Raw genomic sequence first — 15721 nt, forward strand, 5'->3', positions numbered from 1 at the left:
TTGTATTCATTTGCTAATTGCGGGGTTGCCGGAGTGACAGAAACCTAAACCCCGTTGGTATATCGATGCAGGAGGGATCGCAGGATCTCAGAGTTTAAGGCTGTGGTTAGATTTATTCTTAATTACTTTCTTGTAGTTGCGGATGCTTGCAAGGGGTATAATCACAAGCAGGTCTGTCGCGTCTTTTTCCTTATTTCTTCCCGAAGACACAAGAGCCCAAGATTTTCACAAATCTCGCCAAGCACTTCAACTACCAAGAAGATCTTGGTCTTAAACTTTGCCAAGAAGGTTTGAAAGTTGGCGTCGAAGGCACTATTGCCTTGGTTGCTGACAGCCAACAAGACGTCGACTGGACGAGAGTTGGCGACACATCGGCGATGGAGACGAAGATGTGGCAGTCGTTGATCAAGGCTGCCAAGCCAAATTCGAAGAAAATCCTCGCCTACCTCGGATGCAAGCCAACTCCCGCTCCAAGTTCATCAAAGCCGGAGGTCAAGTAGACCACCTTTGCCTTCTCTTTTGTTCTTTTTTGGTGCTGCCGCCTCTGTAGATTTAGCGACAATCGTCCCCTTGGTTCATTAAGAACCATCCTTTTGTAATAGCTATGTAAATATTTCGAATATCAATGGAAATCTATTTTGCTTGATGATTGATGTCGAAATTTTTATTTCCAGTTGATTTTTGACAACTATACTTCGACTCGTCCTGGCAATGCTTTTCCCACCTCATCCTACTCGAAGAAAGCGCCTGTCGACGATGAATTTGCCGAAGATTCCTCGAGTAGGGGTTCAACATAGGACTTGGCAGAACTTCGTCAGCAGCTCCAGTCTATGAAGAAGCAGGCACTTACAATAATGGAGCAATCTCGAAAATCCTCGGAGAAGGAAAAGATTGCGCTTCAACAAGCCCAGGATGCTATAGCTGCAAAAGAAGACGTCGTTGCCGCAGCTGCCGAAGCTTCTCGACGGGAGAATATCATGCTTGAGCTAATGCTTGATTCCAGCTTGGATATGGCGGGTATACTTCATTCACTTGACCATAATTTTCTTTATTCCTCATGTTTTTCCTTTCTTTGATTCCTCGAGTTGAAAATAGGTTCTTTTTTGGATACCGCTGCCGAGGATCAACGTGTTGAATCTCGATCCAATGTGCTTCTCAGACTTGCCAAAGAACATGGTTCCAATTTTTGGGTTACGCCTGAACGTACCCGTCAAATTGTCAGGTTTCAAGATCGTGCAGGTCAGGTTCGTGATTTCCTCGACTTCTGTACAAGTACATTGTCTTTAGTTTACGGCACCATGTTTCCGCGTAATAAGATGACGGAAACCCTTCCTGAGTTGATGGACAAATTTCGGGATGCACCTCGAATCCATGGGTTTGTGCGGGCCCAACTATCCGCCGGTGCCAGATTTGCTATGATGATGATACAAATCTGCTACCCGAAGTTAGACATGAGTAGAATTGTCTCCAAGTGCCTGGCCAAGATGGCGAAAAGGAAAAGGAATGTTGGCAAAATTGACGATATTGTAACTCCCGTAGCAGAAGACATGATGGATGAACTTCTTCGGATGGATGTTGAGTTCTTCGTGAAGGGCAGCTATGCTGAACATAGTACTCGCACTGTAAATAGTGAACAGATGACCATTGATGATATACTAGGCCACAATTGAGAATTTAGCTTGTCAAGTTTTTCCGGAACTGCATCTTGTATGTTGTAAACATATTCTATATTGTAAAGCCAGTAAATATGTTTATTTTTCCTCATCAAGCCCCCGAGTGTTTCGGTGGTGAATTTATTTATTGTGTATGCGAGGTTTTTACCAAGGCAACTAAATTATGTTGAATATACTATATTTGCGGGTACAAGCCTCTGAGTCTTTTTTGCTGATCGCTATTTTGTATCTTCGTTTATTTTGCGAGGTGTTTTGCACCAAAGCGGAATATTGTCGGTAATATATATTGCAACTTTTTACAAGGAGGACTATATTTCGACTCTAGGCGTAAAAACGCCTCAGCTGTGCCACGTTCCAGGGGTTTTTCTCGGGAGCCCCCGTCTTCTTGTCCTTTATCCTGTACGCTCCTCCTTCGATTACTTCTGTGACGATGTAAGGGCCAAGCCATGGCGACTCGAGTTTTTCAGTATTATTTTGGTTGAGTCGCAGAACTAAGTCTCCAATCTGAAAGGATCTTGGTCGCAAACGTCGACTGTGGTAATTTTTCAAGTCCTGCTGGTACGTAGTGACCCGTGATAATACTTCATCTCTGGCTTCGTTCAATGCGTCGACATCGTCTTTCAATGCTTTTCTAGAAGCTTCTTCATTATACTCCGTGACTCTTGGAGAATCATGCTCTATCTCTATTGGCAATACTGCCTCGGCTCCATGGACCAGAAAAAATGGAGTTTCCTGTGTCGCCGTGTTTGGTGTTGTTCGGATACTCCACAACACACTTGGTAGCTCCTCTGGCCAAGTATGTCGTGCTTTTTCCAATGGTCCTAACAAGCGCTTCTTGATACCATTGCAGATGACACCATTGGCTTTCTCGACTTGGCCATTGGTTTGCGGATGCGCAACTGACGCGAAGTGCAATTTGATGCCCACCTCTGCACAATATGCCTTGAATTCCTTGGATGTGAAGTTACTGCCATTGTCTGTGACGATGCTATGAGGTACTCCAAATCGAAAAACAATGCTTTTCACGAACTTTATTGCTGATGTTGCGTTTGGTGAATTTATCGGCTTTTCTTCTATCCACTTGGTGAATTTGTCGACAGCGACGAGCATATACTCGTATCCTCCTGGCGAGGTCTTGTGTAAATTTCCCACCATATCGAGGCATCAGCTCCGCCGCCGGAGAGTGAGGCTTTGCGGAAAATCTATGGCACGCGTCACAAGTTCGTACTATCTCCTTCGCGTCCTCGATTGCTGTCAACCAGTAAAATCCAGCTCGGAAAACATTGGCTGCAATGGCTCGACTGCTTGCGTGATGTCCACATATTCCTTCATGCACGTCCTTCAGGATTATCCTTCCTTCTTCGGGTGTAACGCACCTTTGTAACACACCCGAAATACTTCGCTTGTACAACTCCCCTTTTACCACAGTGAACGCTTTGGAACGTCTAATAACTCGCCTTGCTTCAACTGGGTCGTCGGGTATTGTTTTCCTTAAGATATATGATATGTACGCCTGCATCCATGGAATTTGCACCATCAGTACTAGATCCTGTTCCTCTTCTTCTTCCAGTGTTTCTTTCGCAGCCCCCGAGGATTTCTCATCCTTCTCCTTCTTCTTTGGTTTCTTCGGCTTTGTGGATCTCTCTGTTATCTCCTCCCAGAACACACCTGGTGGAATCGCAAGACACTGCGACCCAATGTTTGCAAGAACGTCGGCTTCATCATTACTGAGCCTGCTGATGTGATTTACCTCGCATCCATCGAATAACTTCTCGAGCTCGTTGTACACTTCTTTGTATGCCACCATGCTATCACCGACTGCATCACACTGGTTCATGACAAGTTGTGCCACCAATTATGAGTCGCCAAAGATTTTTAGTCGAGTTGCACCACAGGCCTTCGCCATCTTCATCCCGTGTATAAGAGCTTCGTATTCTGCCTCATTGTTAGACGCGTTTGGGAACGTCATCCGCAAGACATACTTTAATTTGTCGCCTTCAGGTGATATGAGTATCACGCCTGCTCCAGCTCCCTCTAACCTCTTGGATCTGTCGAAGTTCATAGTCCAGGTTCTCGATAAATCCGGGGGTCCTGTATTTTGCAGCTCCATCCACTCGCGATGAAATCCGGCGGAATTTGCGACTTTATTGCTTTTCTTTTTTCATACATGATGTCCCGAGGAGAAAGTTCTATTCCCCAAAGGGAGACACGACCTGTAGCTTCTGGATTGTTTAGTATATTGGATAGAGGCGCCTCGTTGACAACTATTATCGGATGCGCCGAAAAATAGTGTCGTAGTTTTCTTGCGGTTGTAAACACTCCGTATGCTAGCTTCTGGTACTGCGGGTACCGCTGTTTTGAAGGTGATAAAACTTCACTGATGAAATAGACCGGTCTCTGCACTCCATGGAGTTTTCCTTCTTCTTCTCTTTTGGCGCCACCAAGATTGGCGGTGTCGAAATTGTGCGTTTAAGATCCTCGAAGGCTCTATCTGCCTCTTCATTCCATTGGAACTTCTCTCCTTGTTTGATTAAGGCGTAGAATGGTAACGCCTTTTCTCCTAGCCTGGCGACGAACCTGCTTAAAGCTGCGACTCGCCCGGTTAACTGCTGTATTTCTTTCAACTTTGTTGGCTTCCTCATTGTTATGATAGCTTGGATTTTTTCGGGATTAGCTTCAATCCCTCTTGCTGAGACTAGGAACCCGAGAAGTTCTCCTGCAGGGACGCCGAAAGAACACTTCGTCGGATTCAGCTTGAGACAAAACTTGTCGAGGTTGTCGAAGGTTTCCTTCAAGTCCTCGATTAACGTTCCCCCTTTTTTGATGTTATGACGACATCGTCAATGTATACTTGTACGTTTTTACCAATCTGTGTTGCTAAGCACTTCTGCATCATCCGCTGATATGTTGCTCCCGCGTTTTTCAGACCAAAAGGCATTGTTCTATAGCAGAACACGCCGTAAGGTGTAATGAACGCTGTTTTAACCTCATCTTCTTCTTTCAATCTGATCTGGTTATAACCAGAGTATGCATCCAGGAAGGAAAGACGTTCACATCCTGCCGTGGATTCGATAATTTGATCGATCCTCGGGAGGGGAAAGTGATCCTTTGGACAGTGTTTGTTGAGACACGTAAAGTCGACACACATGCGAAGGACTTTAGTGTTTTTCTTCGGGACCAACACTGGGTTTGCTACCCATGTGGCCTCTGTGTGCAGCTCCTTAATGAAACCAGCTTCTCTTAGTCGATCAATTTCTGACAGCGTAGCTTTGCGGTTTGGCTCCGAAAAACGCCTCAGAGGTTGCTTAATTGGTCTCGCTATTGGATCCAAGTTTAAGTGGTGCTCGGCAAGTTCCCTGGGTACTCCTGGCATGTCAGCTGGACACCATGCGAAGATTTTCCAGTGCTCACGGAGGAACTCGACGAGCGCGCTTTCCTATGCGAGGTCCATGTTTGTCGCGATGGACGTCGTTTTCTTCGGATCTGTTGGGTGGTTGAAAGTTGGTTCCTTGTTAGGTATCCCTACATCTGGCAGCACATCATAATCAGTCGTAAGCCTTGACGCCATGTACTCTGCTTGCATCCCGAAAGTTTCTGATAATCGATGGAAATCCTTGTCACATTTATCGGCTAGCGCGAAGCTTCCTTTGACTGTGATTGGTCCCTTAGGTCCAGGTAACCTCCATAACAAGTATGTGTAATGTGGCACTGCCATAAACCTGGCATATGCTGGCCGTCCCAACAAGGCGTGATACTGCGATGGGAAATCCACAACTTCGAACTCCAACCTTTTTATCCTGTAGTTTTCTCGGGTCCCAAACTGAATGTCGAGATTGATCCTTCCCAACGGATAACTCGGCTTCTCTGGTGTGATTCCATGGAAACGCGTGTCAGTTGGTTTTAGATTTGCCAGGGATATGTTCATCTTCCTTAGTGTATCTGCATACATAAGGTTTAAACTGCTGCCTCTATCTATGAAAACTCGAGATACATCGAATCCTGCGATCACCGCTTGTAAGATAAGTGCTGACTGCCTGGTCGAGGAACTTGTTGCGGGTGATCCGCAATTGTGAAGCCAATGTCCTGTCCCGACCAATTTAAGTACTCTATCGTTGGTGGAGGCATCTTCTCTGCCATGAACACTTGCCGCGAGATTACCTTTTGAGCCCTATTAGATGGCCTAGCTTTCTGAATCATTGAGACCGTGCCATTGGAGTTAGGATCAACATATGGAGGTGGCTGTGGTGCTGCCGCTGTTCTGAGCTGGTGTCGATTTTCGTCCGTGATCACGGGAGGAGGTGGTAAGTGGATCTCACTCCTTCGCCCCTAGGGGTTTCTATTTATTGCTTGAGCATTGGCTATCCCTGCAACCCGCAACATTGCTTGAAATTTGCGACAGTTCTTTTGCAGATGACCTGACTGCCTTTTCCCATTGTTGTCGAGATAAAAATGCATCTGGCATGGCCCGTTCATCATATCTTCGGGAGTTACAAAAGGTCTCTGAAACCTTGACCCGCTATTTTTCCTGTTGTTTCGAGAGTCATCTCTATTGTAGCCTCGCTGCTCGTTACTCCTTTGATATTCATCTCTATTGTTTCCTCCAGTGTTTCCCCGAAACCCAGCCGATATTTGGCCAGGAGCATCGTAGCTCGAGAATTGTCGAGGAAATCGTCTTCTATTTTGAAAGTTCCGACTACGGTCCTCCTCTGGTGACCTGTGTCGCTTATTGTGAACAGCATCTTCTCCATCTGCCCATCTGTTTACTATCTCCATCAATGCTGACACTGCCTTGGGTTAGTTCTCCCCAAGTCTTCGACAAAATCTCCTCGTCGAATTCCTGCCACAAACGCATCTATTGCTCTCTCGTCAGATATATTCTCTGCTGAATTTTTGATGATGTTCCACCTTTGGATGTATTTTCTCATTGATTCATCATGCTTTTGTCGACACGATCTCAACTCTTCTAGTGATGCCGCTTTTGCAGGTTGATCGGAAGTTCTTGACGAACACCTCCTCAAAACTGTCCCAGCTGTCGATGGATCCCGGAGGGAGCTTCTTTATCCAGGATCTTGCGGCTCCACTCAGGTGTATTTGAATACTCTGCATAGCTGTTGCTCTGGTTCCACCTATCAATTTCACCGTCTCAAGGTAGTCGACTAGCCAATCCTCAGGATCTTGCAGGCCATCGAATTTCTTGAAACTATCGGGTAACTTAAATCCTGACGGGACTCGAGTTTTTCGAACTCGTCTCGTAAAACACGGTAGTCCACACATGTCTTCTTCAGCAACTTCCGGTGAATGCCGATGTTCCCTTCTATCGTGTCGCGCTCTATCCACCCTGGCCTGAGTCAATGTGTCTCTGACTCCACTTGCTCTCGGTGGATCTTGCACTGCTGCAGTAGGTCGCGGACTATTTTGCCTTGCAGTTCCTTCGGGAGGTGTAGCTGCGAACGCTGCTCCCATGGCTCCACATCCTGCCATGGCCATGTTATACAACGCTTCTCTTGGATCTCCGGGAAGTGGCCCGGACGCTAGGATGAATGCTTGTGTTGCCATGTATCCTGCTTCCGGTGTTTTTGGAATAATATTCCCCCTCATGTCGATTGACATAAAAGACATATCGAGGTTTTGAATTAAAGTCTCTCTTTCTGCTTCAGGTATGTTTTGCAGCCGAGATCTTGCTCTCCTTCGAGCTTCTATATGACTATCTCCCGAAGTTCCTGACTGTCGACTTAACTCCGCTCTTCGCCTGCTTGATGCGGAAGCTGCCTCCCTTCTTCTGTTCAGAGCAGCTGTCTGTTTTTCCAATTCTCTTCCGACTCGGGCGAGCCTATACTGGTATGCTTGCAATTCTTCTGCCGTAGCGGTTGTCACCATTGGTTCTGAACCATCCATAGCTCTCACGGCTCTATCCCATGCTGCTTGTGGAAGTTGAACCCTAACACGTGGTGTAGGCCCGACATATTTATTGCCCAAACCTCACCTTAGGTCGGAGGGATCGACATATGGATTTCCCAATTCGTCCAAAGCCTCTGATGTCTCCTCCTGATCGCGACTTGTTTCTCCAATGGCATAAATCTGATGATATTTTGAATTCTGAGCTTTGTTGGGTTTGGTCCATCATATAGATTGGTGAAGACCTTGCCCAAAGTAGTGGATCTGTCGATGAAGCTGAAGTTGTCGATGCTACTCGAGTCATCGCTTATATCGGAGTCCGCGGATGACTCGAAAGACATCTCGCTGAAGATCTTGACGAGCTTTTCGCTTGCTCTGGTGCTGATGAAGCGCGGCGATGAAGTTTCCTCGTCGCTTGACTCGATTGACGATGTTGAGCTTGAGAAATCAGAATCGGCCACCGATAATCTCGACGAGATCGGAATTTCGAGGCGATACGCTCCTTCTTTCTCGACGCAGAAGTGGAACTTTCCGAACGTCATCTCCATGGGCTCCTCCAGATACGCATATGCATCCAAACGGGAGGGCGGGTGAGGAACAAAATCAACGAGACCAGTTTCGATCTGTTTACCTCTGTCCATGGCGTTGCTTGCTACTGACGAAGTTGACGATCTTGAACGTGCCATCGAGACCAGCTCCTTGTCGCCTCTAGATCCCACAGACGGCGCCAATTGATAAGGTATTAACTTGTCAATGCCTACGAGTTGTAGACTAGGGTTTCGTTGGATGTAGAGGGCAAGTAGATCTCGAAGGTTTCAGCCGAAAAGTACTCGACGATATGAAAACTAGGGTTTGTGAGACAATGATTTGATGCTTTCTTTGTCCCTCGACTCCCCCCTTATATAGGAGGCGGAGCCGAGGGATTCGTAATACACAAGTTATAGAGTCCGGGAGGGTTTCCAACTCATCCCGTAAGATTACAAGTATTGCTTCCTAATACAACTCTAGCTTTCCTTAATAATAATTTGGGCTTCCGATTCTTCTTATCCTTCAGGTCGTGGGCCTTCAGTAAACCCCGGGTACCATCTTCGGCATGCCCATTGGGGATGCCTATGTCACATAGTTGCCAGGAAACTACTTGATATCTGGTTTATAGCTCTTAAAAGGACCAAGTCGCCGATGGTTTCACCAAAACACTACCATCACAAGAGTTAAAGTTTCTAAGCATAATCTAAACTTGTACAAGTTTTATTGGGGGGGGGGGGGGGCTGTTAGGAACATACCGTTGACAAAAAGGACAAACTGGGTATAGAAGGCAAGTAGTAATTAATTAGGCCCATTAAGTAGTCAATCAGAAATCAGCATGTTGTGCCATGATCGAGTCGATCACGATGATCTAGCGTTCCGCAATTCCCTCCCCTTGATCTCTCTTTTAATCGTTCCATGTACCGTTTCCATTTGGCATATCATCGGTAACCGATGTGGTCTCCAAGCGTCGTTCTGCAAATAAAATTGATACCCCATTAATGTAAATACGGGGAACTTACTCTTTTGACGCTCCTAAAGCGGTAATTGGTCACTTGGTGCGTTTTTTCACTCCGCTTAACCATGTTCACACTTTTTTTTTATCTATGATACTTTCTTATTTCCCATCTACATCCTCTTTTTTACAAAACAAATGGCTAATTCTCATTGATTTTTGTACCTGGAGTCAAATATATGCATAGACCACCAGGCAATATATTTATCTTAACACCCCCTCATGTTTAGGCTACTTTAATCCTTAGTGTAGGTTCAATGCAGGCCGCAAAATATTTTTTTATTTTAATATTGTGTGAGCATGGTCTTGAACTTGGAACTTCTTGGCTCTAGTACCATATAAAATGGGTGTGGCTAGTTTCGAGTTGTCTGATAATTAACTTAGTTCCTAGTCAAATGATATCATCGAGTCTCAGTTGCAACCCATGTTGCAAATCATAACTAGTAGGAAACACGAAGCAAATCTAACGGCTCAGATCATTTTCTTAATTACATCTCCACTTGCAAGTGAAAAAAAATCTCAGTTCAACCTCAACCTCAATTGCAATTGAAAAAACTCAGTTGCAATCCAATTTGGAAACTCATATGCACGAATTGTAGTGTAAATGGGTGGTGTAGAACTTGAGTAAGCACTAACTTAATTATCAAGTAGCTGAGAACTAGCAAAACCGATATAAAATCGATGCACTAGCCAACTTAAACAAAAGTATGAACTGATAGAAAGGGACTAGTCAATCATATTTATCTTAACCATATAATTTTCGTGGCTCACATTGTCTCTAGGATGGTCTTGTACAATATATCACTGAAATAGTGTCATTTTTTTTCAAAATAGTTGTAGTTAACGCAAAACCAGGATAACCAACAACGCGCAAAGACTAATAAATTGCAGACAATCATATTATTCACAAAAATACGCAGTTAAATGTTCCTGTTTTTATTCCACAAGAATTTTCTTCATAACTTTTTAAGCTCGGAAATATGTATTTTCTTGTTGCTAAACAGAAACACCACGGTCATGATCCTACTAGAATCCTTGTTTTCTTTTTCTTGATTATAAAACATACAGTCGGCCAAACTAGTTCTTTGTAGCCTGTCCATATCTCAAGCCCATGGCAAGTCAGCAGACTCAGCGGCCGTACGTTATGCAATGCCTGTGCTGTGCACAGAAACAAATCGTCGCCGAGAATTGGAGTGATGTCGCTTCTGAGTTCTCTACTGGCCACGAGCCACGCGTACGCTGGCATAGCCGCCGCACGTACGGTGTGCCTGGCAATATCCGGCCGCAGCTAAGCTTGTGCATACGTAGAACTATTGCGAAAGACATGGATATGTCCGTAGAGTATCTTCTCTCCTCAATCATTAGCAGTCATCACGTACGTCCTTGTTCTTTACTCATAGAACTATTTTCAGATCCTTGAACGGCTGAACCATATGTCCAACGATCTCTCTTTTTTTTTTGCAGGGATACAAGGATGGCTTTCGATCGATCCATGGTACTTTGTACGTGCCAAATTAGCAGGGACGGAGACAAGCGGGAACAAGGTGGGGGGGGGGGGGGGGGCTGAGCCCCCTATGCTCATGCTTTTTCTTTGAACACAAGTCATGTCAGCTCCTTATTTGTGTGATTTTAACTAGTTCTGTCCTCCTCATACTAAGATTGCCCCCCTTATACTCCGTTCCTGGCTCCGTTCCTGCAAATTAGGTGTCACAGCTTTATTCAGCTTTGGCAAGTAGACACTTCTAATGTATAGGTGAGCAGTGGCGTATTCACTGGGTACCATGGATGGCATATGGCACCCCCTCAAAAAATAGAAATGCCTTTTTAGATATTAAAAATCATATACTTCCTCCGTTCCATAAATGACGTCTTAATTTGATTTAAATTTAAATATATTTAAACACTATTTAGTATCTGTATGCTCCTAAATTTAAATAAAGTTTATACATGTTTCATATGATAGAGAAAATACTAATGATGGCCAAATACACGGACAAAGGCTAGACATAATACTAGTATCTTAGGTGGTATCATGCGACCTGGCTCCACTAAAAAGCTGTTGTAGCAACTAATTAAGAAAGAGAGAAGATTAGATTAACATAGACAACTCCCTCAGTCCCATGAAATATGTCGAATATTTATCTAAAGTTGGATGTATCTAGACACTAAATAGCATCTAGATACATCTGATTTTAAAAAAATCTCAAACATGTTTCATGGCATGTTACTGTAGGATAACGTAGCATAGAAAACAAAAAATTTCCTACCGCGAACACGCAATCCAAGCCAAGATGCAATCTAGAAGACGGTAGCAACGAGGGGATGATCAAAACTAACCCTTGAAGAGATTCCAAAGCCTATAAGAGTAGGTTCTTATTGCTGCGGTAGACGATCACTTGCCGCTTGCAAAAGCGCGTAGAAGATCTTGATCACGATCGGTTCCGGCGCCACGAACGGGCAACACCTCCGTACTCGGTCACACGTTCGGTTGTTGATGAAGACGACGTCCACCTCCCCGTTCCGGCGGGCAGCGGAAGTAGTAGCTCCTCTTGAATCCGACAGCACGACGGCGTGGTGTCGGTGGTGGTGGAGAAATCCGGCGGAGCTTCGCTTAAGCGTGCGGGATGTGGTGGAGGAGAGAGACCGCTAGGGTTTGGGGAGAGAGGGGGGTTGGGCGCCGGCCCTCTAAGGGGTGCGGCCAAGGCTGAGGCTTCAAGTGTTCAGCCCCCTCTCTATGCCCCTCATTATATAGGTGGAAGCCCCAAGAGTTCTAGTCCAAGTCTCCGAATAAGACCCCAACACTAAAACCTCCCATAAGTGGGAAACCTACTCAAGGGGGGAGTCCTACTCAAGGTGGGACTCCCACCTTTCCTTGAGGTGGGCCTGGCCGGCCACCCTAGAGGAGTCCACCTTGGACTCCTCCCCTTTAGGGTTGGCTGGTCATGCAAGTGGAGTCTCTTTGGGACTCCACTTTCCAAAGTGCCATTCTTCCGGACTTTTCTAGAACCTTCTAGAACCTGCCATAAATGCACCGGATCATTTCCAAACTTGGAATATGACTTCCTATATATGAATCTTATTCTCCGGACCATTCCGGAACTCCTCGTGATGTCCGGGATCTTATCCGGGACTCCGAACAAATATTCGAACTCCATTCCATATTCAAGTTCTACCATTTCAACATCCAACTTTAAGTGTGTCACCCTACGGTTCGTGAACTATGCGGACATGGTTGAGTACTCACTCCGACCAATAACCAATAGCGGGATCCGGAGATCCATAATGGCTCCCACATATTCAACGATGACTTCGGTGATCGAATGAACCATTCACATACGATACCAATTCCCTTTGTCACGCGATATTTTACTTGTCCGAGGTTTGATCATCGGTATCACTCTATACCTTGTTCAACCTCGTCTCCCGACAAGTACTCTTTACTCGTACCGTGGTATGTGGTCTCTTATGAACTTATTCATATGCTTGCAAGACATTAGACGACATTCCACCGAGAGGGCCCAGAGTATATCTATCCGTCATCGGGATGGACAAATCCCATTGTTGATCCATATGCCTCAACTCATACTTTCCGGATACTTAATCCCACCTTTATAACCACCCATTTACGCAGTGGCGTTTGATGTAATCAAAGTACCTTTCCGGTATAAGTGATTTACATGATCTCATGGTCATAAGGACTAGGTAACTATGTATTGAAAGCTTATAGCAAATAACTTAATGACGTGATCTTATGCTACGCTTAATTGGGTGTGTCCATTACATCATTCATATAATGATATAACCTTGTTATTAATAACATCCAATGTTCATGATTATGAAACTAATCATCCATTAATCAACAAGCTAGTTTAAGAGGCATACTAGGGACTTCTTGTTGTCTACATATCACACATGTACTAATGTTTCGGTTAATACAATTATAGCATGATATATAAACATTTATCATAAACATAAAGATATAAATAATAACCACTTTATTATTGCCTCTAGGGCATATCTCCTTCAGTTACAAGATAAATTAGTGTCAAATAGATCTTGTATATTGTTTTTACATTGAGATTCTACAAATCAATAAATAACGTGAAAATATAATACTATTACATGATACAACACATTATAAAAATAATATCATAGACTGTATCATATACCCATTATGACTAATCTAATAGATTACCCCGCGAGGTCAGTTAACTGTGTGAAATCGAAACCAATGGGCCTTATGTTTGCATTGATTTGGTTGGTTGCTACGTGATACTCCCTTTACATCTAGTGGTACTAATTGATAGTACTCCCTTTACAAATAGATTTGATTTAGCCAAAGACTATTTTGTAAAATTTCACCGATATAATTAGGAAAAACATCAACATCTATATTGTAAAATGTACAGTCTTAGAATGGCCATAAACAATATTTTCATGTTATGTGTTTTTGATATTGTTGTTGCTAATATTTTTTCTATAGTTTTTGGGTTAAATTTGGCAATATTTGATTTTAACTAAATCCAGAAAGCGAAGTACTAATAAAAACGGAGAGAGTGATCACTCCATACCTGTTATACATGTTTCATATGATAGAGAAAATACTAATGATGGCCAAATACACGGACAAAGGCTAGACATAATACTAGTATCTTAGGTGGTATCATGCGACCTGGCTCCACTAAAAAGCTGATGTGGCAACTAATTAAGAAAGAGAGAAGATTATATTAAAATAGACAACTCCCTCAGTCCCATGAAATATGTCGAATATTTGTCCAATTGGATGTATCTAGACGCTAAATAGCATCTAGATACATCTGAATTAAAAAAATCTCAAACATGTTTCATGGCATGTTACAAGATAAATTAGTGTCAAATAGATCTTGTATATTGCTTTTACATTGAGATTCTACAAATCAATAAATAACGTGAAAATATAATACTATTACATGATACAACACGTTATAAAAATAATATCATAGACTAGTATCATATACCCATTATGAATAATCTAATATATTACCCTGCAAGATCAGTTAACTATGTGAAATCGAAACCAATGGGCCTTATGTTTGCATTGATTTGGTTGGTTGCTCCGTGATACTCCCTTTACATCTTGTGGTACTAATTGATAGTACTCCCTTTACAAATAGATTTGATTTAGCCAAAGACTATTTTGTAAAATTTCACTGATATAATTAGGAAAAACATCAACATCTATATTGTAAAATGTACAACCTTAGAATGGCCATAAACAATATTTTCATGTTATGTGTTTTTGATATTGTTGTTGCTAATATTTTTTCTATATTTTTTGGGTTAAATTTGGCAATATTTGATTTTAACTAAATCCAGAAAGCGAAGTACTAATAAAAACAGAGAGAGTGATCACTCCATACCTGTTTATATTGGATTTATTATAGGAGACTCTGAGACCAAGCGGTGATAGCTGGATTTTCTCTCTCTCTCTCTAAATCACTCCTTGTCCTCTTGTTTGTTACGGTATATGCCGATTAATTAGGACAGGCCAATGAGTTTGCATTAGTGCTTAAGGGCATGTACAATGGTTGATAAGACGGTCTTATCTTATGCCTTTTGGTATGACAACAAAATATGGTATACAATGTGTTATTTTTTAATCTTATCTTTAGTCTCGTGTATTCCTAAAAATATGGTGAGACATATTATGCTAAGAGATGATCTCTTAGCCAAGAGAATGCAAAGATCTTTTTTTTATTTCTCTCTCCTCCAACTCAGCAAATATCTTACGTGGCATTTTTAAGATAAGACTAAGATAAGACTATTGTACATGCCCTAATTAGCGCGATGCGTGTAATGACGCCGAAAGCCACGGCTTGTAAAAATGGCGTGGTTCGTTGATTAATCTTGGTTGGTACAAGACGTCAAGACCCATCAGGTGGGGAATCACTTGAAAGGGAGGTGCACCAATACCAGATGGACTGATCATGCCGCGATCGATCAAACAAAAGCCAAGTCGATCCTAAAGTGTAACCAAGGTTTAAACCAACATCACTGGAGTTCCACAACGGGATTAGAAATGACCGTTGGAGAGGGCTCTGGCGACGGGGCTGGCGAAACCGGCGGTGATGCCACAACGGCGCCTCCGGTCGCCGCTCACTGCGGTGGATCGGCGCTGGAGCGGCCTCCTGATGGCCGGTTCTGGGTGCTAGAGTCGTCGGACGAGGAGGGTGAGGACGAAGAAGCCATGACGGATACCTCACCAATTCACGATGAAGGCTCCGTTCGATATCTTTGTCGTACACCAGAGATGGTGGATGACAGGGACCTTAACGAGTCTACTCAGGAGTTGGCTAGGAGGACGTTCAAGCGGCTACAGCGACGACGGATGCAGAGAGAAGCTGCCATGGATTTCATGGCGACGAAAGGTACGCTGTGTTCACCAGTTTCGACGCCGTTGGGCAGATCGAATACAAAATCTCTGAATTTACCCGTTCTTGCGCCATCTGTTTTTATCGATGATGGGCAGGAAGGTTGGACGGTCGTTCACCGGCGACGTTGGTCACCGGAGCTCGACAAGACAATGTCTGATCCGATGTTAGTGCCGGAAATTTCGGAGCGTTCAAATTTTCGT

Source organism: Lolium rigidum, chromosome 4, assembly GCF_022539505.1.
Source record: "Lolium rigidum isolate FL_2022 chromosome 4, APGP_CSIRO_Lrig_0.1, whole genome shotgun sequence".
Lineage (NCBI taxonomy): Eukaryota > Viridiplantae > Streptophyta > Magnoliopsida > Poales > Poaceae > Lolium > Lolium rigidum.